Source organism: Triticum aestivum, chromosome 7A (assembly GCF_018294505.1).
Source record: "Triticum aestivum cultivar Chinese Spring chromosome 7A, IWGSC CS RefSeq v2.1, whole genome shotgun sequence".
Classification (NCBI taxonomy): Eukaryota; Viridiplantae; Streptophyta; class Magnoliopsida; order Poales; family Poaceae; genus Triticum; species Triticum aestivum.
The window spans coordinates 482,307,740-482,320,044 of NC_057812.1; the positions used below are offsets into that span (position 1 = coordinate 482,307,740).

General features: G+C 48.2%; 1 pseudogene; it reads right to left on the reverse strand.

The window, feature by feature from the left end:
* Window positions 1-3,332: 3,332 nt before the first annotated feature.
* On the reverse strand, window positions 3,333-3,971 carry LOC123153418 (uncharacterized; annotated as a pseudogene).
* Window positions 3,972-12,305: the final 8,334 nt, after the last annotated feature.

Below are 12,305 nucleotides of genomic sequence, written 5' to 3' on the forward strand. Positions count from 1 at the left end.
TGGGCTGGTGCAAGCTTCTCGGAGTTGGAACATTCGCTTTGATGAGATGATCGAAGCGTTTGGGTTTACACAGACTTATGGAGAAGCCTGTGTTTACAAGAAAGTGAGTGGGAGCTCTGTAGCATTTCTCATATTATATGTGGATGACATACTATTGATGGGAAATGATATAGAATTCTTGGAAAGCATAAAGGCCTGCTTGAATAAGTGTTTTTCAATGAAGGACCTTGGAGAAGCTGCTTACATATTAGGCATCAATATCTATAGCGATAGATCGAGATGCCTCATTGGTCTTTCACAAAGCACATACCTTGACAAGATATTGAAGAAGTTCAATATGGATCAGTCCAAGAAGGGGTTCTTGCCTGTATTGCAAGGTGTGATATTGAGCACAGCTCAATGCCCAAGCACGACAGAAGATAGAGAAAAAGATGAGTGTCATCCCCTATGCCTCGGCCATATGGTTTATTATGTATGCCATGTTGTGTACCAGACCTGATGTGAACCTTGCCATAAGTTTGGTAGGAAGGTACCAAAGTAATCCCGGCATGGAACACTTGATAGCGGTCAAGAATATCCTGAAGTACCTAAAAAGGACTAAGGATATGTTTCTCGTTTATGGAGGTGACGAAGAGCTCGTCGTAAAGGGTTACGTTGATGCTAGCTTCAACACAGATCTGGATGACTCCAAGTCACAAACCGGATACATGTATATTTTGAATGGTGGGGCAATCAGCTGGTGCAGTTGCAAGCAAAGCGTCATGGAGGGATCTACATGTGAAGCGGAGTACATGGCAGCCTTGGAGGCAGCACATGAAGCAATCTGGATGAAGGAGTTCATTGCCGACCTAAGATTTATTCCCAATGCGTCGGGCCCGATGACTCTCTTCTGTGACAACACTGGAGCTATTGCCCTTGCCAAGGAGCCCAGGTTTCACAAGAAGACCAGGCATATCAAGTGTCGCTTCAACTCCATTCATGAAAATGTTCAAGATGGAGACATAGATATTTGTAAAGTGCATACGGATCTGAATGTCGCAGATCCGTTGACTAAACCTCTTCCACGAGCAAAACATGATCAACACCAGAACTCTATGGGTGTTCGATTCATCACAATGTAACTAGATTATTGACTCTAGTGCAAGTGGGAGACTGTTGGAAATATGCCCTAGAGGCAATAATAAAGTGGTTATTATTATATTTCCTTGTTCATGATAATCGTCTATTGTTCATGCTATAATTGTATTAACCGGAAACCGTAATACATGTGTGAATGCATAGATCGTAATATGTCCCTAGTAAGCCTCTAGTTGACTAGCTCATTGATCAATAGATGGTCGTGGTTTCCTGACCATGGACATTGGATGTCGTTGATAACGGGATCACATCATTAGGAGAATGATGTGATGGACAAGACCCAATCCTAAGCATAGCACAAGGCCGTGTAGTTCGTCTGCTAAAGCTTTTCTAATGTCAAGTATCTTTTCCTTAGACCATGAGACTGTGAAACTCCGGGATATTGTAGGAATGCTTTGGGTGTGCCAAACATCACAATGTAACTGGGTGGCTATAAAGGTGCATTACGGGTATCTCCGAAAGTGTCTGTTGGGTTGGCATGAATCGAGACTGGAATTTGTCACTCTGTATGACGGAGAGGTATCTCCGGGCCCACTCGGTAATGCATCATCATAATGAGCTCAAAGTGACTAAGGAGTTAGTCACGGGATCATGGATTACGTAATGAGTAAAGAGACTTGCCGATAACGAGATTGAATAAGGTATTGGGATACCGACGATCGAATCTTGGGCAAGTAACATGCCGATGGACAAAGAGAATTGTATACGGGATTGATTGAATCATCGGCATCATGGTTCATCCAATGAGATCATCGTGGAACATGTGGGAGCCAACATGGGTATCCAGATCCCGCTGTTGGTTATTGGCTGAAGAGATGTCTCGATCATGTCTACATGGTTCCCGAACCCGTAGGGTCTACACACTTAAGGTTCGGTGACGCTAGAGTTGTTATGGGAATTAGTATGTGGTTACCTAATGTTGTTTGGAGTCCCGAATGAGATCCCGAACGACACGAGGAGTTCCGGAATGGTCCGGAGGTGAAGATTTATATATGGGAAGTCATCATACGGTCACCGGAAGTATTCGGGGGTTTGCCGGTATTGTACCAGGACCACCGAAGGGGTTCCGGGGGTCCACTGGGAGGGTCCACCTGCCCCGGAGGGCCCTATGGGCTGTATGTGGAAGGGAACCAGCCCCTAAGTGGGCTGGGCACCATTCCCCCCTAGGGCCCATGCGCCTAGGGTTGAGGGGAAACCCTAAAGGGGGTGCGCCCTTGGCTTGGGGGGCAAGCCCCTCCCCTTGCCCCCCCTCTAGATCTCATCTAGAGGGGTCGGCCCCTTCCCTCTTCGCCCTATAAATAGAAGGAGGAGGGAGGGTAGCAGCACCTCATCCAAGGCGCAACCCTCCCCCTCTCCTACACCCCCTCCTCCTCCGTTGAGCTTGGTGAAGCCCAGCCGGAGAACTGCAAGCTCCACCACCACGCCGTCGTGCTGCTGGAGTTCTTCCCCAACTTCTCCTTCCCCCTTGATGGATCAAGAAGGAGGATACATCCCCATGCTGCACGGCTGTTGAACGCGGAGGCGCCGTTGTTCGGCGCTTAGATCGGAATCAACCGCGATCTGAATTGCTGCGAGTACGACTCCTCCATCCGTGTTCTTGTAACACTTCCGTCTCGCGGTCTTCAAGGGTATGAAGATGAACTCATATCTCTCTCATTGATAGTCTCTCCATAGATTGATCTTGGTGATGCATAGAAAAATTTTAATTTCTGCAATGATCCCCAACAAAGGCATCCTGGTACCGTTGCTCCTGGATGGCGCTCTGCCAGGATCGACCAAAACAATAGGTGAGGGAAACAAAAAAGGGGACGGGGACAAACCCTAGGTATTAAGAACATCGGGAATCTTGTATCCATCAGATCGCCATCGTGAGATACTAGTGTGACACCAGAAAATTTATAGTCAACGGCACAAGTAGAAAAAGGTGTTATCTCTACTGGAAGCATAACACCTCATGGATAGTTGTTCAGCAAATAGAGACCATGCTTTACATGATGATGTCCCCTTTTTGCTAAGCTTTCACAAAAACAGGTACTCACATTTGACATAATTTCTCATCTTCAAATGCCAATCCCTTTTGCTGGATGTTTATTATATATACAAAATAGCACAATGGTACACACGCAACTGGGACGATCATGTTGAGGTACAAATATAGTTTGCTGGATATTAAGGAGCGCCATGGACTAGAATTCCTAACTGAAGATTCACAAAATCAAGACCAGCATGAAGCTAATTGAGCACTTGGACTAGAACAATGCACTCACACATGGGCGGAAGATAACAAGGCAAGAGCTTACGGCAAGATGTAGGTCCTAGCGAGCAGGAAGTAGATTGTCCAGAACTGCTTGTCCTTCATGTGGCGTGGGCACAGATCATACCAGACCTTAGCGAGTTCCTGCAGGGATCACAAATTATAGTTTGAGACCTGGGAGCCATCTCTGTCTTGGGAGAAGCGGAGGACGACATCTGCGGGAGACCTACCTTGGCTCTGGCGAGCATGAGGACAGCGTGCCACTTCTACCAGTCCGAGAGCTCGGCCGCCGCCTCCGTAGATCCTCCTGCGACAAAGCATAGCACCACCATTAATCGAGAGGGAACTAGCAGGGGAGCGGAATCGAGAGGGGGGAAGGAGGGGGTGGAGCTGGAGGGCAGAGGACTTGAAGGCGTCGGGGGAGAGTGTCCAGAGGACGTCGAGGAGCTGCGGCGTGACGCCGAGCTCCTCCACGTCCTCCTCCTTCCCCTCCGCGATGGAGGGTTTGCTTGGGCCGATTCCGCTGCTACCGCTGCCGCGCACGGCGGCAGAACGACCATGGGAACAAGGAGAAGGCCATCGGCGGGCAGGTGGGCTGGGACGGGATGCGGCCGGCGACGGCGATCTGGTGGATACGAGATTCGTCGGCAAGCTCTCTGGACTGAGGAGGGAGCGGGCAGAGGCGCGAGACAGGGAGCGGCGGCCACGCGGCCGTCGGCGTGGCACACACAGCGGGGGATGGAGGCGGAGGGGATCTGGATCGGGCGTTGGTGGATTTTTTTAGACAAATGTAGGTTGAGTGGTGTGGGACGGTTGCGTGTGGGAGTGTATCCGGGGGTGGGTGGTGCGGGAGACTAGTAGTAGCGCGGGTGTCTGACCTGCGCTATGGCTATCCACGTAGTAGTAGCGTAGGTTTTACAACCCACGCTACTACTACAGTTTGTGTGCCGGGCACAATTAAAGATATTTACTAGTAGCGTGTTTTTTTGTCACGTGCTACCAGTAATATTTACTAGTAGCGTGGGTCAATACAGCATGCTACTAGTAAATAGCAGTAGGGCTGGGAAATATAGCGCGCTACTAGTAAGCGTGTGTCTATAAGCTTTTCCCTAGTAGTGTATTGCAGCTCTTGTTGTCGAACAATACTCAGTTTGGGCAGGCAGCTAAGCCTCTTATGGCACATGTATTAATTTATCTACTTGACAAGAGGTACCAAATGTGTGAAACTAGAGAAAAATACAGTGCACCATTGTCAATTTTTCTGTCTCTTACTTTAAGAGTCCATCGAAGCTGAATTATCACCATACAAATGAATCATCACCCAGCTGCAGTGTTTTATATTTGGAATCCATTGAACTGAAAAAATCCTACAATGTTTACTAACAAACACTACTAGGTGAACTGCTAAAAGCATACAAGCATAGAAGGGGGCAATGATCTGGTGCTACATCGGCGGCTCGATAAGAAAAAAGCAGATGAGCATACAATCATTATTATATTTTTGACGGTTTTAATTTTGGCTGAACTTTATGGTTTCTTGACTTTGAACTAATGTATTTTTGTAGGGGCATGCTTCAGCCAGGAAATGGGGGCTTCCTTGAACAAAAAATTGGATAAAGAAGGATCCAACCAAAGTGCAAACTACTCTGAACTTTTATTGAGATTTTTGTTGAACTGAAGCACGCTGCATGGCTCGACAAGGTCGAAGGATTGGTAGAAGTTGCGATGAAGGTCGGGCCCAGCGCAAATGTGAGGTAGTTGGGTCAGGGTAGGACGGCGCTGAAGAAACCTTTACGGCGCCGGCAAGCATGGAAGACGGCGAGTGTGTTGAAAATTTGCCCTAGATGTAATAATAAATTGGTTATTATCATATTTCCTTGTTCAAGATAAATGTTTACTATTCATGCTAGAATTGTATTGACCGGAAACTTAAATAAATGTGTGAATACATAGACAACACAATGTCCCTAGTGAGCCTCTACTAGACTAGCTCGTTGATCAAAGATGGTTGGTTTCCTAACCATATACATGAGTTCTCATTTGATAACGGGATCACATCATTAGGAGAATGATATGATGGACAAGACCCAACCGTAAGTTTAGCATCAAACCATTTAGTTTATTTGCTATAGCTTTCTTCAGGTCAAGTATTTGTTCCTTAAACCATGAGATCGCGTAACTCCTTGACGCCGGAGGAATAATTAGTGTATCCAAACGTTACATCATAATTGGGTGATCATAAAGGTGCTATACAGGTATTTCTGAAGGTATCTGTTGGGTTGGCATGGATCAAGACTGGGGTTTGTCACTCTATATGATGGAGAGATATCTTTGGGCCCTCTCAGTAATACAACATCTTAAAGAGCTTGCAAGCAATGTGACTAATGAGTTAGTCATGGGATCTTGTATTACGGAACGAGTAAAGAGACTTGCCGGTAACAAGATCGAACTAGGTATGGAGATACCGATGATCGAATCTCAGGCAAGTAACATATCATCGGACAAAGGGAATTGCATACGAGATTAACTGAATCCTTGACATCATCGTTCAACCGATAAAATATCTTCATGGAATATGTTTTAATCAATATGGGCATCCAAGTCCGCTATTAGTTATTGACCGGAGATGTGTCTCGATCATGACTACATGATTCCTGACCCGCAGGGTCGCACGCTTAACGTTCGTTCACGCTAAAGTAGTATTGGGATATTTGATGATTGGTAATCGAATGTTGTTCGGAGTCTCGGGTGAGATCCTGGACGTCACAAGGAGTCTCGGAATGGTCATGAGGTAACTATTTATATATTGGAACTCATATTTTGGGTTCCAGAAAAAGATGCAGTTTTTTCGGTATTGTACCATGAATCTACTAGAAGGTTCCGGAGGATACTGGAGGGGTCCGGAAGTCCACAAGTGGGTCCACCATGACCCACGTGCTGGCATGGGCTGAGGTGAGGCGCCCTGGCCTTATTGGTATAGACACACCAAGTCCTCAAAAGCCCATGTGACTAGGGAAGGGGGGAAAAGGGGAGTCATAGTAGGAATAGGATTGGATTTGGAGTTCAAATCCTCTCCCGCTTGGCTGCACCCTAGGGCTTGGAGGGGCTGTTCCCCACTCCCCTCCACCTATATATAGAGGGGAGGGGTGTCCCAAGAGTACACACCAAGCCCTTGGCGCCCCTCTCTCTTTCCCGTTACTCCGTAGTTCATCTGTCCTTGTTCTAGTCGCGCTTGGCGAAGCCCTGCTGAATTAGCTCCACCACCACCATCACCACCACACTATCGTGCTAGTTGTGATCCTATCTACTTATCCACCTTCTCTTGCTGGGTCAAGGAAGATGAGACGTCATCGAGCTACACGTGTGCTAAACTCGGAGGTGTCGTCCGTTTGGTATTAGATTGGTTGGATCGCGATCGGATCGCGAAGAGTACAACTACATCAACAACATTATATACGCTTCCGCTTTCGGTCTATGAGGGTATGTAGACACACTCTCCCCTTTCGTTGCTATGATTCCACTAGATAGATATTGGATGTCCGTAGGAATTTTTTTGATTTCAATACTTTGTTCCTTATATATATGTCTTCAGATTATTTACAATACACACGTAGTCTTCTTAATTAGGCAGCTAACATGATTAAACCAAAAATATGCATGTATATACATCAGATGAGTGCGAACGTCAAAACGAAGGGCGATCGATGACGCAGCAAGCAATTATATACGTACTCCTTCCGTTTTTATTTACTCCGCATATTAGTTTTGGTCAAAGTCAACTTTGTAAAATTTGACACAAAGTTTATAGACAAAAATATTAACATATACAGTAACAAATCAATCCATTTGATTCATTATCGAATGTAATTTCACATGATATAGATTTGTTATCATAAATGTTTATATTCTTTTCTATAAAATTAGTCAAACTTTACAAAGTTTAACTTCAGTCAAATCTAATATGCAGAGTAAATAAAAACGGAGGGATTACGTATGTAGAGTTTTTTTGCATGGACGTACGTAGAGCTGACACAATACCAGTACTGTAGTAGTAGTAGGAGGAGGAGGAGGAGGAGGAGGAGGAGGAGGAGGAGGAGGAGGAGGAGGAGGAGATGCTGCATGCAGAGCGATACATAGGCGTAGTAGTAGTCGAGGTGGCCGATACTTGGACAAGCAAGTCACATGATGTTGCAGACCGAAGACGACGTTGCGACCTCCGCATCCTCGTACGCATGCACCTCGTATGCGGCGACCTCCGCATCTACCTCGTACGCGGCAGGTCCCTGCACGAAGGGGGCGATGCGTAGAAGCCTAGTAACGGCTGCGGGTACACCTCGATGGCCTGATGGGCAATGGCAGACCTTCATGGGGCCAAACTATTAAGGGCTTGAATATCAAAGATTTCTCAGAGTTCATGCATAATTTATTTTCTTTGCCCCCTCAACAATCTTCACCAAGCTCCGCCACTCCTGGTGGGGCACGTACTGATGCAGCGCTGAAGCCACCACCAGAGGAGGAGAGATGGCCTAGTAGGGCGTGTTCTGATGCAACACTGGAGTCGCCACTGCCGGAGGCAGAGCAAGAGGAGGAGCGACGCGCCAGAAGAGGAGCTGGAGGAGGACCCACAACGGCCGAAAGTAGAACTGGTGGAGAAGCTGCGGCCGCTACTATTGTTGCTGGCTTCTTGTCGTAGACGCACTTATGGATCTGGACAGCGGCTAGTGCGAGGGTGCCTCTGCCTTCACCAGAGATCGTAGTAGGGATCCCAAAACTGTCGCCGCCGCCTCCGCTCATGGACAGGCGGGTGGGACAGCCTGCTGGGGTATGGCACACCGGGCAGGCGGGGCACATGGTGTCCGCCGATGATGACTCCATTGGGCCAGGGCGGTCGGGGGGTGAGGGGCATCAGCACGCCGAGGGCTAAAGTGAATTGGGGTTTTAGGCTACATTGCTTTCTTGCTTCTGGGGATTTCTTGGAAGGTGAGCTGGGGTGTTCACCTATCAGCGGGCAATGCTATATTTAGATGGTGAAGGGGATGGATTAGACGCTGGCGAGAGAGTGAAAAGACGTGCTTGAGCCGGGGCGTTCTAGAGGGGAGGGCGTAAGCGCATTGGGGTTTCTAGGTTTATTGCTCTCTGCGTTTCTTGGGCGACGCTTTGATGTTCATCGATCAACCAGTCTCTGCTTCTATTTGTAGAAATGTTGGGAGAGCAGGGACACCAGAGAGACAGGGAGAGACACGTTTGGGAGCCGGTACGTAGGTGTCACCGACCACACAAGATGGCATGAGAGGGTTACTTTTTTATGAGCAGAAGGGCTTTACGCTCGCAGTTGTACTAGTGTACTAAAAGAGATTTTTAGATATTTCATAGACCCTTTGAGTAAAACTAATTTGTATAGCATGTTTTAAGGATTAGAATCTTTAAACAAAAAAACTACGTTACTTGATCATTTGATCTTATAGGCAGTTTTCTTAGGGCATCTCCAATGCCGACATGCAAAATAGACATCGTATTTGTCCGTGTACTGGTGTGGAACTGTCCACAAACACAAATGTGGAAGCCAGGCATCCAACCCCATCCCATGAATGTTTGCCGCTTTTCTTTTTTTAAGTCTATAACACTCAAAATAATTATAGAAAAATTGCACAATTCATCCATCCATAAATGAAATGCAAATATGGCTAGTACAACAATAGTTCAAATGTATATATTACATCCTGGATAACCAAACATTCAATAAGTTTTTAGAGTTCATCGATTTCAAATTCAATGATAATCGCACATGTCATCCTACCCCTTGACCTTCATCCAACAATTTATGAACGTAAATGGCATGCCTTCGTCCTGTAGTACAACACACGACAATGTATCCGGGCTATACAACATGATGATTATCATGTTGAAACATTGAGTGAAGCGATGAATTGATCAACATGTAGAGCAACAAGGAGCAAAAACTTACAATCTCAATGGTTTGCGAGCCCATGGCCACCTTCTCTCATTTTGCACAATCACACCACAAAAATTTGTGACAAAATTGGAGATGGTGTACCATTGATGGGCTAGCGACTTCATATTGCGATCACGGATCATGTGCAGGTCACATGAAATGTAGCATGCATATTTTGCCAAAAGAATGAGCCCCCTGCCTACGAAGTCCGCAAATACAACGTTCATCTGCCGCACATTGCACAACAACTTATCCTCCATCACCGAGTATCGTGCCATTATGCTTACTCTAGAAACAATACAAAGATTAACAAAAAAGGTCAATGGCATTTGACTGAACACCTGCAGGGCAATGATGTCTGCCATAGATGTGTTGGCACAGGAATGGAGGGTACCAGGATACAGATGGATCCTGGGTGGTTGGCGTCACAGTCCAATGTGGGCAGGCGTGTGGGCGGATGCTATAGGCGTCCGAGGATGCCAGGACAACGGCATGAGAGGTATAGCAACATCGTCGAACAAGGAGCATGAGGATTTGAGTAGGTCAAAGGTGTCAAAGCCCTATGCGACAGTGGTCCGGACACACTTGAGTGTGGATCTCCCAAATGGGTATCCAAGCTAGGGCTTGCACTCTCCTAGGATGCAAATCATGTCACATGAAGAAAGAATAAACTTGATCTTTAAAAGTTTGAACAACTGCCACACCTCTCATCATCATTACCAGACCACACCATGCGGTAAGGATAATGTAGGTTGCGTATATAGTTACTTTTACCTGCACATATACCAGACCACATCAAGTGGTAAAGGTAAGAGACCTCCAACACCAACCCTCAACCGCCTGCAAACGTCCAGGACGCACGGTCCGAATGTGTTGTGTCATCCAACACGATCCTGCATTGGTCCGCAGGGCAGTCTGGATGCACTTTCTCCCGTAAACCGGAGACAAATATGGTGGGCTTTGCGGGTGTCCGGAGACAAGCCCGCTTTTGTGTAACGCCCGGGGCCGATGTGCCAGGTGTCTTCCAGCTATTCGCCATTGTTGCCATGTCATTTGCTTGCGTGTTGCATCTTATCATGTCATCATGTGCATTGCATCATCATGTTTTCAAACTTGCATCCGTCCCGGTCTCCTCGTTCTCTCCGTTGTCCGTTCTGAGCCCAAACACACTTGCACGCGCCCGCGGCATGTCCGAGATATTATTTTATAAGTGGCCGGAAAATGTTCTCAGAATGGGTTGAAAGTTGGCATGCGGTGTTGTTATGTTGTAGGTAGGCCGCCTGCCAAGTTTCATCGCATTTGGAGTCCGTTTGACGCCCCTACGGATAACTATAGCGACATTATAGTCGATCAAAACGTCGGACGTTTTCGGTCTCGGGAAACAGTTGCCGGGCTGCACTCCTCTCCTCTCATCTCAGCCCACTACCACTCACCGCCAGGCCCTACCTAACCTCTCTCGTCAACCTGCGACCCTCCTCGCGCACGCGCCCGAAAGCTGTCCCGGACCCGACCCGGGCAGTCGTCACCGTTGGATCCGGAACATCCCCAAACATCTACAAAACATCTCCGTTTTGTTAATTGGGCTCCCTACCTATTTTCTCGGACCAGCATATTTTTGTGAGTCCAATTAAATTACCTGCATGTTCAAATTCGTTCCCTAAATCCCTCTTCTTCTTTTTCTTCTCTCTATTTTTTTCTTCTTTCTTGTCTCCCTCTTTCTTTTAAGGAGTGTAAGTGAGAGAGGTTAAGAGAGCAGAGCCCGCGGTCAGGCGGCCTGCTTCCCCGTGGCCCATTTGGCCAAGGCCTCCCACGTTAACCCACCTATACTGCTAAACCTAACCAGTCCCTCGACCCCCCCCTCATTTTCTCTCCCTCGCGCCGCCACACAGGGACGAGGAGCCAGATCCCATCTCCCCTCCTCACCTCTTGTTCCTTCCTGCAGCGAACCCAGACCCGCTCGATCCCCAACCAGCGCCCACGCTCCTCTCTCCTCTCTCCCAATCCATGGCCTCTCCCTTCCTCTCGCTGCCGCCTCATCTCGCCGGTTCGCCGTGGTCGTTTTTGACAGGAGCAGCAACTCACATGGCCGCTAGCCCCCGCAGTGCCAGGCCGGCCCGCCGCCGCCATCACGAGCCTGCGCCCAAGCCGGCTACCAAGCCCCTCGCCTCGCGCCGCTGCTTCTCCTCATGTTGCACGAAGCACTCTCGCGCCACCAGTGGAGGCCAACTCTGCGGCACCTCCGGTCGCTGCCGTCCAGGACGATCCCAAGCTCCTGCTGCAGTCGCTGCCCGAGCCATCCTCTCCGGCCAACTCTGCCGCGCCTCGCCCCTTCCTCTGCTCCCTTTCATCCTCCTCCTCGTGCTGCCATAGCCACAAGCCGAGGCTTGCCTCGCCACCCCTTCAATCGTCCTGTGCCCGCGGTCGCGCAGCACCATTTTTGCTACTTCTATGAGCATGTGGCCCTTGTTGGACCGAACGCCTCCGTCCCCAATTCGTCAAGTACCCCGGAGCTCACTTGGACACCAAGTACAACGATGATCCGCGAATACCCAAGCTGCGCCAAGTTCCTCTTTGACCAACGTACAACTACCGGTGCACTCCTCAAGTCTGACTACAACGTGAACAACTACCGTCTCCGAAGAACCGTACCCAGACCGTCAAGCACCTTCTCCGAGGATTTTGCCAAGTACCATGACATGACGACCCTCGAACGCGTCAAGTACCACTACCATCAAGTACCTCTTAGCAAGACCAAGTTCCTCTACAACATGTGTACGACTACCGCCGCCGTGATTTTCGACAAGACATCATGAGCCTCTACTTCCACTACCGCTTCAATGATCGCCGACGAACGATAGGACGACTACTTCGACTACCGTCGTGTGAACCACTACTTCCCTCGACATCCGAGAACGTCCACTTCCCCTACACTGCTTCGAACTCGAACCCCTCCGATAATGC